Here is a 13,425-nt window from a genome sequence, read left to right on the forward strand (position 1 = left end):
TGCTGGAGTCACATCATAGCCCCCACCCTTTCTAAGTTGACATATGGCCGTCCCATTGGCTGGAATCCACAGATACACCTAAGCCTGTGGCACTGGGACAGAATAGATCCCCCACTTGAGAGGCATTCCCTGTGTGACTCTTGTTTGAAGGAGGTGGTGATGGTGGGAGAGGTGAAAGAGGTGGGGAGTGCTCTCCAAGTGCAGCAATAACAAATATAGTGATTGACCATCTGGGAATTCCCACACATTGATTTGGTTTTTAAGCAGTTGCCACAAACCCTGTTTCATAGCTGTTGCTTCGGGTCGGGTAGAAGATAATGTTTATTCAGTCCTGTCCTGGGTAGGGAGAAAGTTGATCAAGCCATGTGATTTTTCAGAAACGTCAGTGGAACATGCTGCCTCTTCACTTCTGCCAGCACTTCCACATGGAGACAAAATGCAATACGATTTTTCCAAAACCTATTCTGATTTAGTTCTCCCGTCTCAGTGTTACCCTTAGGGGAAAGCTGACTGTTCACAGTCTACTGGAGTTTTCTCTGGTTGGGTGTTTGTTTCATTGCTCCTTCTCTTGAATGAAGCTATTTCATTCTTTCGGTTTTAAAGGAGTTTATGGTGCCTGTCTTTTTTTGGAGACAGTCTCACTGTTGCCCATGCTTTAATGCAATGGTGGGATCTTGGCTCACTGCAACCTCTGCCTTTTGAATTCAACCGATTCTCATGCCTCAGCCTTCCAAGTAGCCACCACGAATGGCTAATTTTTATATTTTTTACAGGGTTTCACCATGGTTCACCAGGCTGGTCTCAAACTCCTGACCTCAAGCCCTCTACCTACCTCAGCCTCCCAAAGCGCTGGGATTACAGGCATGAGCCACCACACCCGGCCTATGGTCCCTATCCTGAAGCAGCTTACCCCACCAGGGCTGTCTCCTTTGCTTTCTGAAGCCTGAATGGATTCCTTTGTGTTGATGGGCTCTCTTAAGAGCTTTTCTTAGTTAATTTTGACTCACCTCTTCAGTGCTCTTCATGCTATACTGGCAAGGCTGAGAGGGTAAGATTTTAAAAAGAATGCTGTTTTAGATCGAGTTGACAGCATTTGTTCTCAATACACATTTTTAAATTCTGATTCACTTAGGCATATAAAAGAAGTGTGATTGTATTAAATGACTAGAGCAACACTGCCGCTCTGGCCCTCCCCCAGGGGAGAGAGACAGATCATACTCCACCTTCAACGGCATTTTTTAAAGTGAGACAGGTTAGTTCTTTTCCCGCTGGCATTTCCAAGGAATGCAATTGATTGCTGAAGATGCATTGAACTTTTTTTGAGTCCTAAAAATAGAAAATCATCCTTTAAACTTGTGCATACTACGTGTATCTTTCCCATAGAGTGAGGTTCCTTCAGACTTCCCGTAGGATTCTACCTGTGGGTTTGTATAGGCCTTGGCTAGAAGGAATGAATGTTCCTCTGCTCTCAAGCCAGCTATGCTCAGAAGCTAGGAATACCCCAACGTTCCTAGCATTTTTCCTATTTCATTCTCGTTGAGACTGATAACATTTTGCTGAGTGCACACGACTGAGGAATATGGCCGTCATTTGCAGCCCAGTGATTGGTTTCCAGCTGGCTCCCACACAGGAAGGAAAAGCATCCCTGAGCTCACCTCAGTGTTTCCAGGTGTAATGAAGGAGGACACCTTTCTGCTCAAAGGCGGCCCCAGCTTTTGGCGTAGGCGCGGAAGTTCGGATAGTACCAATTGGTGCATTCATGGGAAATGAGCAAGTGATAGCCACAGTCTTTCAGAACTTGGGTTCTGGGGACTGGGAGTGAAAACTAAAGATGCAGCTTGTTGGTTTAGGTAATCCCAGGTTTCTTTCCTTCTGTCAACTTCAGGTTTGTGTTTGTAACAAGCAGACTGAATATGCAAAAGGCTTAGGTTCAAGCAAATCTATGCATATTTGAATGGGCTTGGTGACATCACGTACGCAAAGCACGTTTGGGTCCTTTTCATCACACTATTTTGTCTTTTTCATACTGTTCTTCCTCTTTTTTGTTTAAGACAAAGTCTTGCTGTGTCTCCCAGGCTGGAGTGCAGTGGCGCAATCATAGCCCACTGCAACCTTGAACACTGGGCTCAAGCGCTCCTTGTGCCGTGGCGTCCTGAGTGTGTAGGGCTGCAGGCACGTACCACCATGTCCAGCTAATTTTTTTTAATAGAATCAGGGTCTCACTATGTTGCCCAGGCTGGTCTCAAATGCCTGGCCTCAAGCAATCATCCTGCCTCAGCCTCCCAAAGTGCTGGGATTACAGATATGAGCCACGGTGCCCAGCCCTGTACTTCCTTTTTGAAAGAACCCAAAATATTACCAGCTTTTGCTCATCAGGCTAGGCCACTTCTGTAGTTAGAATCCACCATCCCCTGATGCAGAAAACTTTCAGGTAGGGTGGGGTAAATTTGTTTGTTTGTTCGTTTGAGACAGAGTCTCACTCTGTCACCCAGGCTGGAGTGCAGTGGCATGATCTCAGCTTACTGCAACCTCAGGTGAAGGAAATTAACAAGCATTTAAACCCCTGTGTGAGTTTGGTATCACACAAAAACTCCTCCCTGGGAGGCTAGGCGGGGCTTTCCCAGCCAGACTAATGGGTTTTTAATTTCTCAGTTTTCAAGACTCGCAGTGCATCAGCTTAAAGGGAGAGCCAGCCAGTAGAGGGAAGGGGCTCCACCTAGAAGGGGCTGGTAAACATCAAAGAAACGTGAAGAGAGATTTTTCTAGAATCCTCCTCAAGGATGCTCTTCTTGACATCCCCAGACCAGCAGCATCAACATCAGCACCACCTGAGAACTTGTTAGAAATGCACATTCTCAGTGTGAGGGCCATAGCGAAGCAGAGTGGCCCCCAAGGACCCTGCTGTGTCCTCGCACATGCACACACAGGAGAAGCCAAGAAAGCTGATCCGGGGAGTGATGACAAGCACTGCACAGGAATGTTTGCCAAAAGCCTTCTGGGGGACGCAGGTGCTCTAACAAGGACATAAGCTTGCCCTGCATTTCCGCAGCTGAAGGCATGTAGTCTGGTGACCAAGCATTTGGTTCTTGGCTTCAGCCTTTGGTTCAAATCCCTGCTTGGCTACTTACCACCACACTTTACTACTAAAATGTGACCTTGAGCAGCAACTTCCTTAAGCCTCAGTTTTCTCATCTGTAAAATGGAGATGATAATCTAAGTCATGAAGTTGATGGATGGCTCAAACAAGGGTAATACATGTGACTGTACAGTGTCGGGCTAAAGCATGGCTTTATAAATGTTAGCTGTGTTAGAGCTGTGCTTTTCAAACCATGGATCACAGCCGTTCATGGTTTGCCACCAGCATTTTTTTTTCAAGAAAAAATTTGAATGCATTACATATTGCAGGATAAGTATTGTTTTATGAAACTTTGGGGGTTGTGTGCATACGTGTTCTGGGATGCGACAGAAAAATATTTCCTCTTGTGGGTTATAACATGTAGGTATGAAATCTCACATACATCAATAAATAAACAAATAACAGGTACTAGGCTTAATACCTGGATGACAAAATAATCTGTACAACAAACCTTCGTGACACAAGTTTGCCTATATAACAAACCTGCACATGTACCCTTGAACTTAAAAGTTAAAAAAAAATGCCAGGCGCGGTGGCTCAAGCCTGTAATCCCAGCACTTTGGAAGGCCGAGGCGGGTGGATCGAGACCATCCTGGTCAACATGGTGAAACCCCGTCTCTACTAAAAATACAAAAATTAGCTGGGCATGGTGGCGCGTGCCTGTAATCCCAGCTACTCAGGAGGCTGAGGCAGGAGAATTGCCTGAACCCAGGAGGCAGAGGTTGCAGTGAGCCGAGATCGCGCCATTGCACTCCAGCCTGGGTAACAAGAGGGAAACTCCGTCTCAAAAAAAAAAAAAAAAAAAAAAAGTGTCAAGGCTGTTCTTAAAAAGAACAATATTATTTATGAACAGGAAAAGAAATTCCTACTTGAAGTGGATAATTAATATGGCACTTACCATAACTGTCTTCTGAAATGGTTTCAGCCCTTGGAGAACTCTATTCTTCTACATGGACTTCTGGCCTGCGAGCAAGTGAAATTCTTATATGTAGCATTGAAGAAGAAGAAAATAAAAGTTTTTTATTTCTTTTTTGTCAGTGGATTAATAAAAAGTTGTTGATCAAGAGCTGCAGTGTAATCCTGAAGAGTAGGAAGGCAGCTTATGCCATGAAAGATGGCATTATATACTTCAACAAGCTGTACTGGAAGAGAAGCTCTCTGGGTTGTTAACTTGATGCCAGTACATACCCGGTGTACTGGCTCAGCACGCTAATGTCGAGTATTTTTTCTCATTAATGAAGGTTCACTGGACAAAAGAATGAAAAGATTCAGATATGATAACTAGATAAGCTGTGTTGCAATGTAAATGGAACTTAGACTGTAAGTGTAAGGAATTTTATAAGCACATTCCACAGAACAAGGGACCATTAACGAGAGCCAAAGCATTGGGAAAATATAATTAAAGCAGCATGTAATTTGGCTACTGATATTTTATTTCAAATAAACAACAACTAATTGTTAAAGTATGTTCTGTACAATATTTTCCTATTATTTGAGTGCAGATACCATGGATGATTATAAATTCTGAGGTAATTAGGTGGCCTATATTTTTATTTCCTAAGTCTGGCAGCCTTTGACACATAGGTAATTTGTCTGGAGACACAGCTAGTAAGTGACTGGGCCAGGATTTAGCAGCATAGAACGTACTAAGACAAGTGTATGAGAATGACAGGGTGATGGCAGCATCGTGTCAGATCGATAAATCCTAGTCTGCCATAAGATGCCAGGAATTTTTGTATTAAATGAATGAATTGAGAGGTAGTAAAGATATTGCACTGTTTCAGTACGCTCTGAAACACACCTGCTGTTACTTATTTATTCCCAACAATAGATTCCCTTCCATGTTAATAGTTTAGCTGCTTTCTCCCTCTCTCTGATCTGAGTGTTGCGTCCTGCCGTGCGTCCTGTGAGCTACTAGTCCTGCCACAGTGTTAATTATCAAATATTTAATGAGTACCGGTTATGAGTCAGACTCTTTCAAGTATACTCTCTTTGGCAGAAAACAGTTACCTCCCTGATGGGGTCAGAGTTGAAACATGGGTTTCTTCTCCCCTCCATCCCTTGTTCACACATACCAAGTCACCCTACAGGAAGCAGGAAAAGGGCAGACATCAGAGACAGCCCTAGAGACGGAAGGGGTCATTCTTTCCTCTTCCTGGAGCTTCAGTCCTGGTCTCACATTCGCTGGCCCCAGTAGCTGTCTGAAGTGCTTTCCCATTGTCTGTTTTCATCCCATTGTCTGTTTTTAGTCCTTAGTTTTATTGGAATACCTGTAATCTCAGATTGGAGTCGGCCCTCTAACAACCTCAGCCCCGGGGAACCTTCACCTTCACCAACTGGGAAAGCTTCCCACCCCACAAGAAGAAGGAATTACCCTCAAAAACTCTTACTGTGTATTTCTGTTTTACAGGCTTTACTGTGCTCAAATAATATCTACGTATAAGGTTCAATAACTCTACAAGGTAGGCAGCCTGGTTTATCCCCATTCTGAGGATGAGGAACAGAACCATGGAAAGGTTACACGTGGCCATTATGCACTAGTACAGCCATACTAATGGTTAAAAAACCAACACAATTCCAAATGAGGTGGTAAATAACTGTGGCCCCAAATCTTCTAAGTTATTCTGCTAATAGTTATTCAAGCTTTTGTCCCAAAGTCTCTCTTTGCCCCTAGCTGTCCTCAATCTTCTCCCAGGACATCCTAGACCTCACTACAATTCACAAGTAATTCACAATGGTTAATGCCTAGCACAGCAGGAATCTTGGGGACCATCCCTCTGATGGGTCAGAACCTGCCCCATATTAGAACATATATTTTCATACCTTCCCTGGTTATGTGACTGACCCATGACCACATGAGTGAATAACAGAAATAGGAAAGGTATGCTGAGGCAACGAAGCTCTCAGTTTAATGGGGCAGAAAAGGAACAAAGCCTGCCTTGCCCAGTGTCTGTCTTCCCTTCGTCTTCCTCTTAGAACATTTTAACACTATGTGTATACAAAGCCATCTGATGATAATCCAGATTCCTTTTTAAAATCTTATAAATATTCATAAAGCTTCCTCATAATCAAAGGCATACCCAGAGAGTTATGTCTGGCTCTGTTACCTTTACCCTGTCAGAGCCAAACGCTTTGTATTTCCAGTATTTAGCTTATTGTCTGATGCAAGGCTCTGGAACAACACCTAATTAGCTCTGATCTCCAGGTGTCAGGAGCTACCAGGTCTCCTCACAGACATCTCCAGTGCTCATAGAGGCAGGCGTGTGACAAAGCACATGCACCCGCAAGAAGAAAATATAACCAAATGAAACGCAAAAGGACACCCGTCTGAATTGGGGCTGAAGGTCACATCCCCGCTCCTCTCCACAATGCCTTCTTGCCTATCCCTGCATCGGGGTGATGATGATGATGGAAGTGAAGTTTAACCAGGAGGCAGTTGTGAGGAGTTTTCAGTATGGCACGTGGGCTTTCGGCTACATTAAACCTGGAACAAAAAGCACGCATTTAAGTCAGGCTATCACTGTAGCTAACCATGCATCCAGTGAAGTTTCCTGAAGTGTTGCAAGCAACTCATTAATGAGTTCTAAGATGGGATCCGCTTGCGACAGTTTAGGAAAGGGCTCCAGAGGCCACAAACACTCATGCGGATGTGGAATGGGCTCTGGAAACCCCCAGAGGTGACCAGCAGAACCATGGCCAGCTCAGCCTAAGTAGGGCATAAAAGACTAGATACCCTATAGAAGTGGAATCATGTGATAATTGCCATTTTGTGACTGGGAGCTGTTGAATATTCTGTTAGGAATACACATGTTTTATTGTACTATTCTTGTATGTTGACAATTTTTGTGAATAACTTTTTAAAAATCTCACTTGTAAAAAGACAAAAAATAATTCCAGAGCCGATACATCCTGTTTAGAAGAAATCTCAAGGAAATATCTCTAGTCAGCCAGTAGCCTCTACTTGTGACATGTTTTCTAAGTCCTCTTCTAGGCATTATTACCTTCTTGTCAGTAACATCCTTCCTGGAACCCCAGGGATAAGCAATCATGTGACCACTGAACCTCCTTTCCCATGCTACCTTTTTGAGAACTTGTAGACAATTTTAAAAGAATAAATGGCGACTGAACATAGATAATCCTCCAGGAGGGGATTCTATAGAGTTCTCTCTGACCTCATAATGCAGGGTGCTAGCTGAGAATCCACGAGTGGAATTTCCATATTCAGCACACATTCCTTGTCCTGTCCAGCCTTTGGCTCACAACTTGTTACTTTTCATGTGTTTGTGTATTTCACCTCTTAACAACCTCCATGAGACAGGGGAATTCATCTTTAAATCTCCTATAGGGCCCGGCATGGTGGCTCACACCTGTAATCCAAGCACTTTGGAAGGCCAAGGCGGGTGGATTACCTGAGGTTAGGAGTTCAAGACCAGGCTGGCCAACATGGTAAAACCCCATCTCTACTAAAAATACAAAAATTAACTGGGCATGGTGGCACGTGCCTGTAATCCCAGCTACTCAGGTGGCTGAGGCGGGAGAATTGCTTGAACCCGGGAGGTGGAAGTTGTAGTAAGCTGAGATCGTGCCACTGCACTCCAGCCTAGGTGACTGTAGACCAAGACTCCATCTCAAAAAAAAAAAAAAATCTCCTATAGCACTTAGAGTATGTGCTGTACACAAAGTAGGTATAAATATTTCTACTGAATGAATGAGTAAATGAATGAATGAAATTCTGAAGCGTAGAGAGGACTTACAAAGGAAGAACACAGTGGGTAACAGAGAAGGAACTGATACAAAGAAGCAGAGAGGTTTTTCTGAAGATCTCTGAAAGTGCCATCTATGTACACATAGATCTTAGAGCTGGGAACCACAAGGACACTGAGAGCCCCTGGAAGCCATTAACTCTTTTTGCCCACCCGCAGCACAGCTGGTGTAAGCTCTTTAGACTCGGTGAAAAACATCCCTTTCTTATCTTTGAGGACCATGCTTATTTTTCCCATTCATTAAAATGCATACACCTGCAAAAATCAATTTTTTGATGATGGCACAATCAGGATGGGAATACCATTAAACTGTTCCCACTGCTGCTAATTAGAATTGACTCATCAGCACAGAGGGCTAAGCCTCCTGGAAAGAAATGAAATATACTTAGTTGAAAATACCTAGTGGCTGGGTTTTGTCAGCTTTCAGGGCCTTCTGCTCTTCACTGATTTAGAAGAAAAGGGTTCCAATCATGAACTCTAAGGAAATTTATCCTTAAAGTGGTAACTTAGAAGAGTCAACTAGAAAACCCCAGTACTTGTAATGCTCTTTGGATCACGTCACCCATCTGGGTCAGGTGCAGTCGTTCTAGCTTAACTCATGTACACAGGTAACCCAGTGGTCCCAGGCCTCGTGGAGCACAGTCCTGTCCAAGGCCCTTAGGAAACAGAGGTTGGAGAAAGGCCAGCAGCTTGATTTTGTAAGACTAGCAGCGCCATCTTGTGGTTGCTTTAGAAAATTGTGTTTGAGACTCCTCGCTAACAGCGTTATGCACTAGAAACAGCATAAAAGAATGACCTCAGAGGCAGGAGGTTCAAAAAGGAAGAAAGCAGCCAGCATGACCAAGGAAACTTGGAAGCAGAGATAATAGCATTAAAAACTTAATTCCGCGGACAACTGTGTTTAACCAATTCTGAGTTAAAACAACTTCCTTCTCAGACCCTCTGAGATGTTCTCACTGATTGTGAATCTAAAAGCAGTATGTCAAGCAGTATTTTAAGAATTAGTATCTGTGATCTGAATTTGATAAACACTATTTAGAGCCACCTGGTGAATGACACAAAAATTACACCTATCAGTACATGGAAATGTTCCTCCATTATTAGAGAAATCTAATTATTAGAAAACATCGATGTTCTTTGATGACACTGGCCCAGAAGGTTCAAGTATGGAGTCTTTCAGCTGGACAGTTTCTAATTCAAGCAGGGCATTCCTTTCCAACACTCCTGAAGGGTGGTCCCAGAGGCAGTGGCTGACAATGCCACGGACCTCACCACGGAAGCTCATCAGTGTGAAGTGACTCGTTCCTTCTCTGTTCAACTCTGTAAGATTTCTTACATTGGGCTGAAGTCAGCCTCTATACCTTACATGAATTGGTCTTAGTTCTGCTATTTAAAGCTCCACAGAGTGACTGATCTTCTTCCTTCGTGACAATCGTTCAGGAATTTGAAGAGTTCTTATTTCATCTCATCTCAAAACCATCTCCAGTGAAAACAACCCCAATATTTTCCATCAACTATAATAGTACCTGGATGTGGTTTTCAGGCTCTTCAACCTCCTGGTTACTCTCCTAAAAATGCTTCCTCTGCCTCAGTGTCTCTCTTAAAAAGTGTGTGACCTGGAATTGGATACAGCACTTCAGAGCGATGGATAGTGGGACTACCTTGATTTTTTTTTTTTTTTTTTTTGAGACAAGAGTTTTGCTCTTGTTACCCAGGCTGGAGTGCAATGGCGCAATCTCGGCTCACCGCACCCTCCGCCTCCTGGGTTCAGGCAATTCTCCTGCCTCAGCCTCCCGAGTAGCTGGGATTACAGGCACGCGCCACCACGCCCAGCTAATTTTTGTATTTTGAGTAGACACGGCGTTTCACCATGTTGACCAGGATGGTCTCGATCTCTCGACCTCGTGATCCACCCGCCTTGGCCTCCCAAAGTGCTGGGATTACAGGCGTGAGCCACCGCGGCCAGCCTGGACTACCTTGATATTATACACATACAGAAAATAGCTAATGAAGTCTAAAATTTTATCAAGGTTTTGAGCTTTTTCAGCACCAATATCCTGAGTCAAAAAAATATTTTCATATGGTTGTTAAGCCAGGATTTCCACATTCTCTACTTTATACATACATTGTCTTTTATAACATAAACGTCACACTTCATTCAGTCCTACTTCATTCAATTGGTGTTAGCCTATCATTTTAGCTTGTTGAGATATTTTCCCTTCCACTTACTTATCCACTTGTTCGCCCTTCCCTTTATTCAATAAAGATTTATTGAATAACTTTAATGAATTAATCATTTCTTAGGCTCTGGAGATTCAAAGACAGTGTCTGTTCCAAAAGAGCTTACCACCATCTAGTAAGAGGATACCAATAGTTGTTTCTATAATGTCACTGGGTCCTATAGTTGTCGCTAGAAAGCCTTCTGCAAAATTAAATTGGCCCACACAACAACTGTTGAGTTGGGGTAATTCTAGCACATAAAACTTTCTCTGAAATGATCCCAAGAAATTTATCAGTTGTCTTGCTGAAAACAAGGTTAGGCTTACATTACTAAATCAAGAAAATGTCATCCACATTCAAAAGTAAAATTAAATTTAAAAGAATGGGTGGATCAAACCCTCACATTAAATGCAGACACAAGTCAATTTAATTGTATTATCAGATTGCTAACATAACAACAGAGAAAACATAATCAATTCAACCAGTTTTTGAAAATAATATAATTTAAGCGAGTAACATCCTGTGACCAAAAATAACTGCAAAAAATCTGAATTTACCTAGTAGGTTTGCTGTTAGTAAAGCAACAAGTGTAATTCTGAAACTATTTATATACAATTGTAGGATAAAACAAATAAATATATTAATATTTTGGAGAAGAAAATATCAAGCTTGTCACTGTAGGAGAATTTCGAATGAGCGTAGATGCAAAAGAACCCTGTAGTATTGGGTTTGAATTGTCGATGTAATATAAAATCACTATTTTTAAAAATATAGCATACACTCCAGGTATACCCACTGAAGGAGCTTCAAAACAAGATACCCCTGTAACTGGGATGTCCAAAATTTGCTTTTAAAACACCATTCCTCATTAAAAGGAACCAGGGCTCTTTAGAGCAATGGACGATTCCAGGAGGGTATAAGATGAGCCTGGAAACTCTTATGATTCGAGAAGCTGAAGACATCTTCGAAGACTGCTGGAGACAGGCCAAAAGAATGCAAGAGCCCGCCTAAAGAGGCTCCCATAGTCAACTACAGGGCTGCTAGAGCATCAGAGTTAATACAAGAGCCAGCTTAAAGAGGCTCCCATAGTCAACTGCAGGGCTGCTAGAGCATCAAAGTTAATAACGAGGTAATGGATTATAATGGGCTAGATAAAAACAAGAGTTCATTTGTGTAGACACTAGAAAACCGGGCTGGAGGGGAAGGAAAGAGATTTTTTTTTTTTTTTTGAGACGGAGTTTCGCTCTTCTTACTCAGGCTGGAGTGCAATGGCGCAATCTTGGCTCACCGCAACCTCTGCCTCCTGGGTTCAGGCAATTCTCCTGCCTCAGCCTCCCGAGTAGCTGGGACTACAGGCACGTGCCACCATGCCCAGCTAATTTTTTTGTATTTTTAGTAGAGACGGGGTTTCACCATGTTGGCCAGGATGGTCTCGATCTCTTGACCTCGTGATCCACCTGCCTTGGCCTCCCAAAGTGCTGGGATTACAGGCGTGAGCCACCGCGCCCGGCCAGAAATAAATTTTAAAAGCAATCATATTTGTAAATTTTAAAATAAAGTCATTTTTTCCCCCAGACAAAATCTGGCTCTTTCGCCCAGGCTGGAGTGCAGTGGCAGCATCTCAGCTCACTGCAACCTCAACCTACCTGGTTCAAGTGTTTCTCTTGACTCAGCCTCCCAAGTAGCTGGGATTACAGGCACCTGCCAACACACCCAGCTAATTTCTATATTTTTAATAGAGTCAGGGTTTCACCGTGCTGGCCAGGTTGGTCTCGAACCCCTAACCTCAGGTGATCTGCTCTCAGCCTCTCAAAGTGCTGGGATTACAGGTGTGACCACCCATCTGGCCAAAATAAAGTCATTTCTTTTTCCTCTTACAGTCGAGAGACAAACTGGTTTCTTTTAACTGAAAATTTGAATGAATAATGAAGACACTAAATTAGCACTGAACTAAGGTAATTTGGGAGAAATAAGGACTTTTTTAAAAAAAGAAAATTCTCTCAACTCAGTTTTGAAGGAATGAGAACATGAAATAAAATTTTCATAACTTATAGTCTTAAATTTCTCTAAAATATGAGGACTTGATTTGGCCAAGCATGAAATTTTAATTAGTGCTAAATACATCATCTCATGTCATTCCCTTTTTAAAAATGTTTTTGCTTTTGGCAAATTTCACTCCTTGCTCAGGTTCTCAGGGCTATTAATATTCACCTCTGGGCTCTTCACGCGGTAAACACTGCAGCCTGGTTGTCTGTGCCGCACACGTGCTGAGTTACTTAGAGTACAGTCCAGTTGCAGCACAGTGAAAACGGTGGCTCCAAATGATGAGCCTGAAGCCCTCAAATTCTTGAGCTGCTTCTGAAATTATTAAAGAATGATCGAATATCATCTAGTTGAATGTTTTGCGTAGCATTTCCCAAAATATAGTCTGCAAAACTCAAGTTCCTTAGGCTATCTGTGATATAGCTGGCCTAGAATTAGAACCAGTACAATGCCATTTTAAAATGGGAAAACTGTTTCCATTCTCCTCACAATGACTGCTAGCCATGGCTTCTGTAAACTACTAAGATTACCTTGCAAAATGCAAAGAGAGGACAAGCTGCATACTTTCTCTTATCTGTAACTGCCAGAATTGCTGGCCTTTGTTTACCAAAGTAAGCACCCCCAGATAATTCCATCCTGGCGCCAAGTAACCTAAAATTATGTGGACCCCGCACCTGTCCAAATAATGTATAAACTAATGTTTACCTTGACCTCTGTAAACCACTTAGGTGGCAATCGGAATGACAAAAGTCCCCTGGCCCTTGGAATATCTGGAGCCCCCTCACCCTCCTCTCAGCCTAGGAGGTGATTGACAGCTTTCATTGCCATCTCCGTTCCTCGCCCCCACTCCCAAGGTAGTTTTGTGGGTATAAAAAGGTCTTGTCACTCTTCTTTCTCGGCCACGGATGGAGAGACGTGAGTCCTCTGTGGTCGCCGGCAATAAACCCTGCAATTTGGTATACTTTTGTTCTGGTGTTGACTTTCTGTGCTAAGTTCAATGCAACATATTAACAGGGTAGCTGAATAGGGTTTCTTTGATCTAATAAGTCTGGGGAAAACGGTTTAAACCAGTGTTTTTCAAACTCCCTGTGGTAAAGGACCAATTTTTTTTTTTAACTTCCAATTTGTTGCAGACCAATTTTTTTTGTAAAATACAATAAAACTAATTACTGAATAAATAAAATGTTAAAAAAAAAAAAAAAAAGAAAGAAAGAAATACCAGCTAGGTGCGGCAGCTCACGCCTGTAATCCCAACACTTTGGG

The 13,425-nt window shown here is 42.7% G+C and overlaps 1 long non-coding RNA gene across 1 annotated transcript in view; it reads left to right on the forward strand.

Annotated features, from left to right (window-relative positions):
* The window catches only part of LOC144577271 (uncharacterized), a 60,160-nt gene extending 47,578 nt beyond the window's left edge, over nucleotides 1-12,582 (forward strand). Inside the window, exon 2 of the long non-coding RNA XR_013520683.1 lies at nucleotides 2,653-12,582. This is a non-coding gene — a long non-coding RNA (uncharacterized LOC144577271). The remainder of the gene's footprint in view (nucleotides 1-2,652) is intronic.
* Nucleotides 12,583-13,425: the final 843 nt, after the last annotated feature.

This window comes from Callithrix jacchus, chromosome 8, assembly GCF_049354715.1.
Source record: "Callithrix jacchus isolate 240 chromosome 8, calJac240_pri, whole genome shotgun sequence".
In the NCBI taxonomy this organism is placed as follows: domain Eukaryota; kingdom Metazoa; phylum Chordata; class Mammalia; order Primates; family Cebidae; genus Callithrix; species Callithrix jacchus.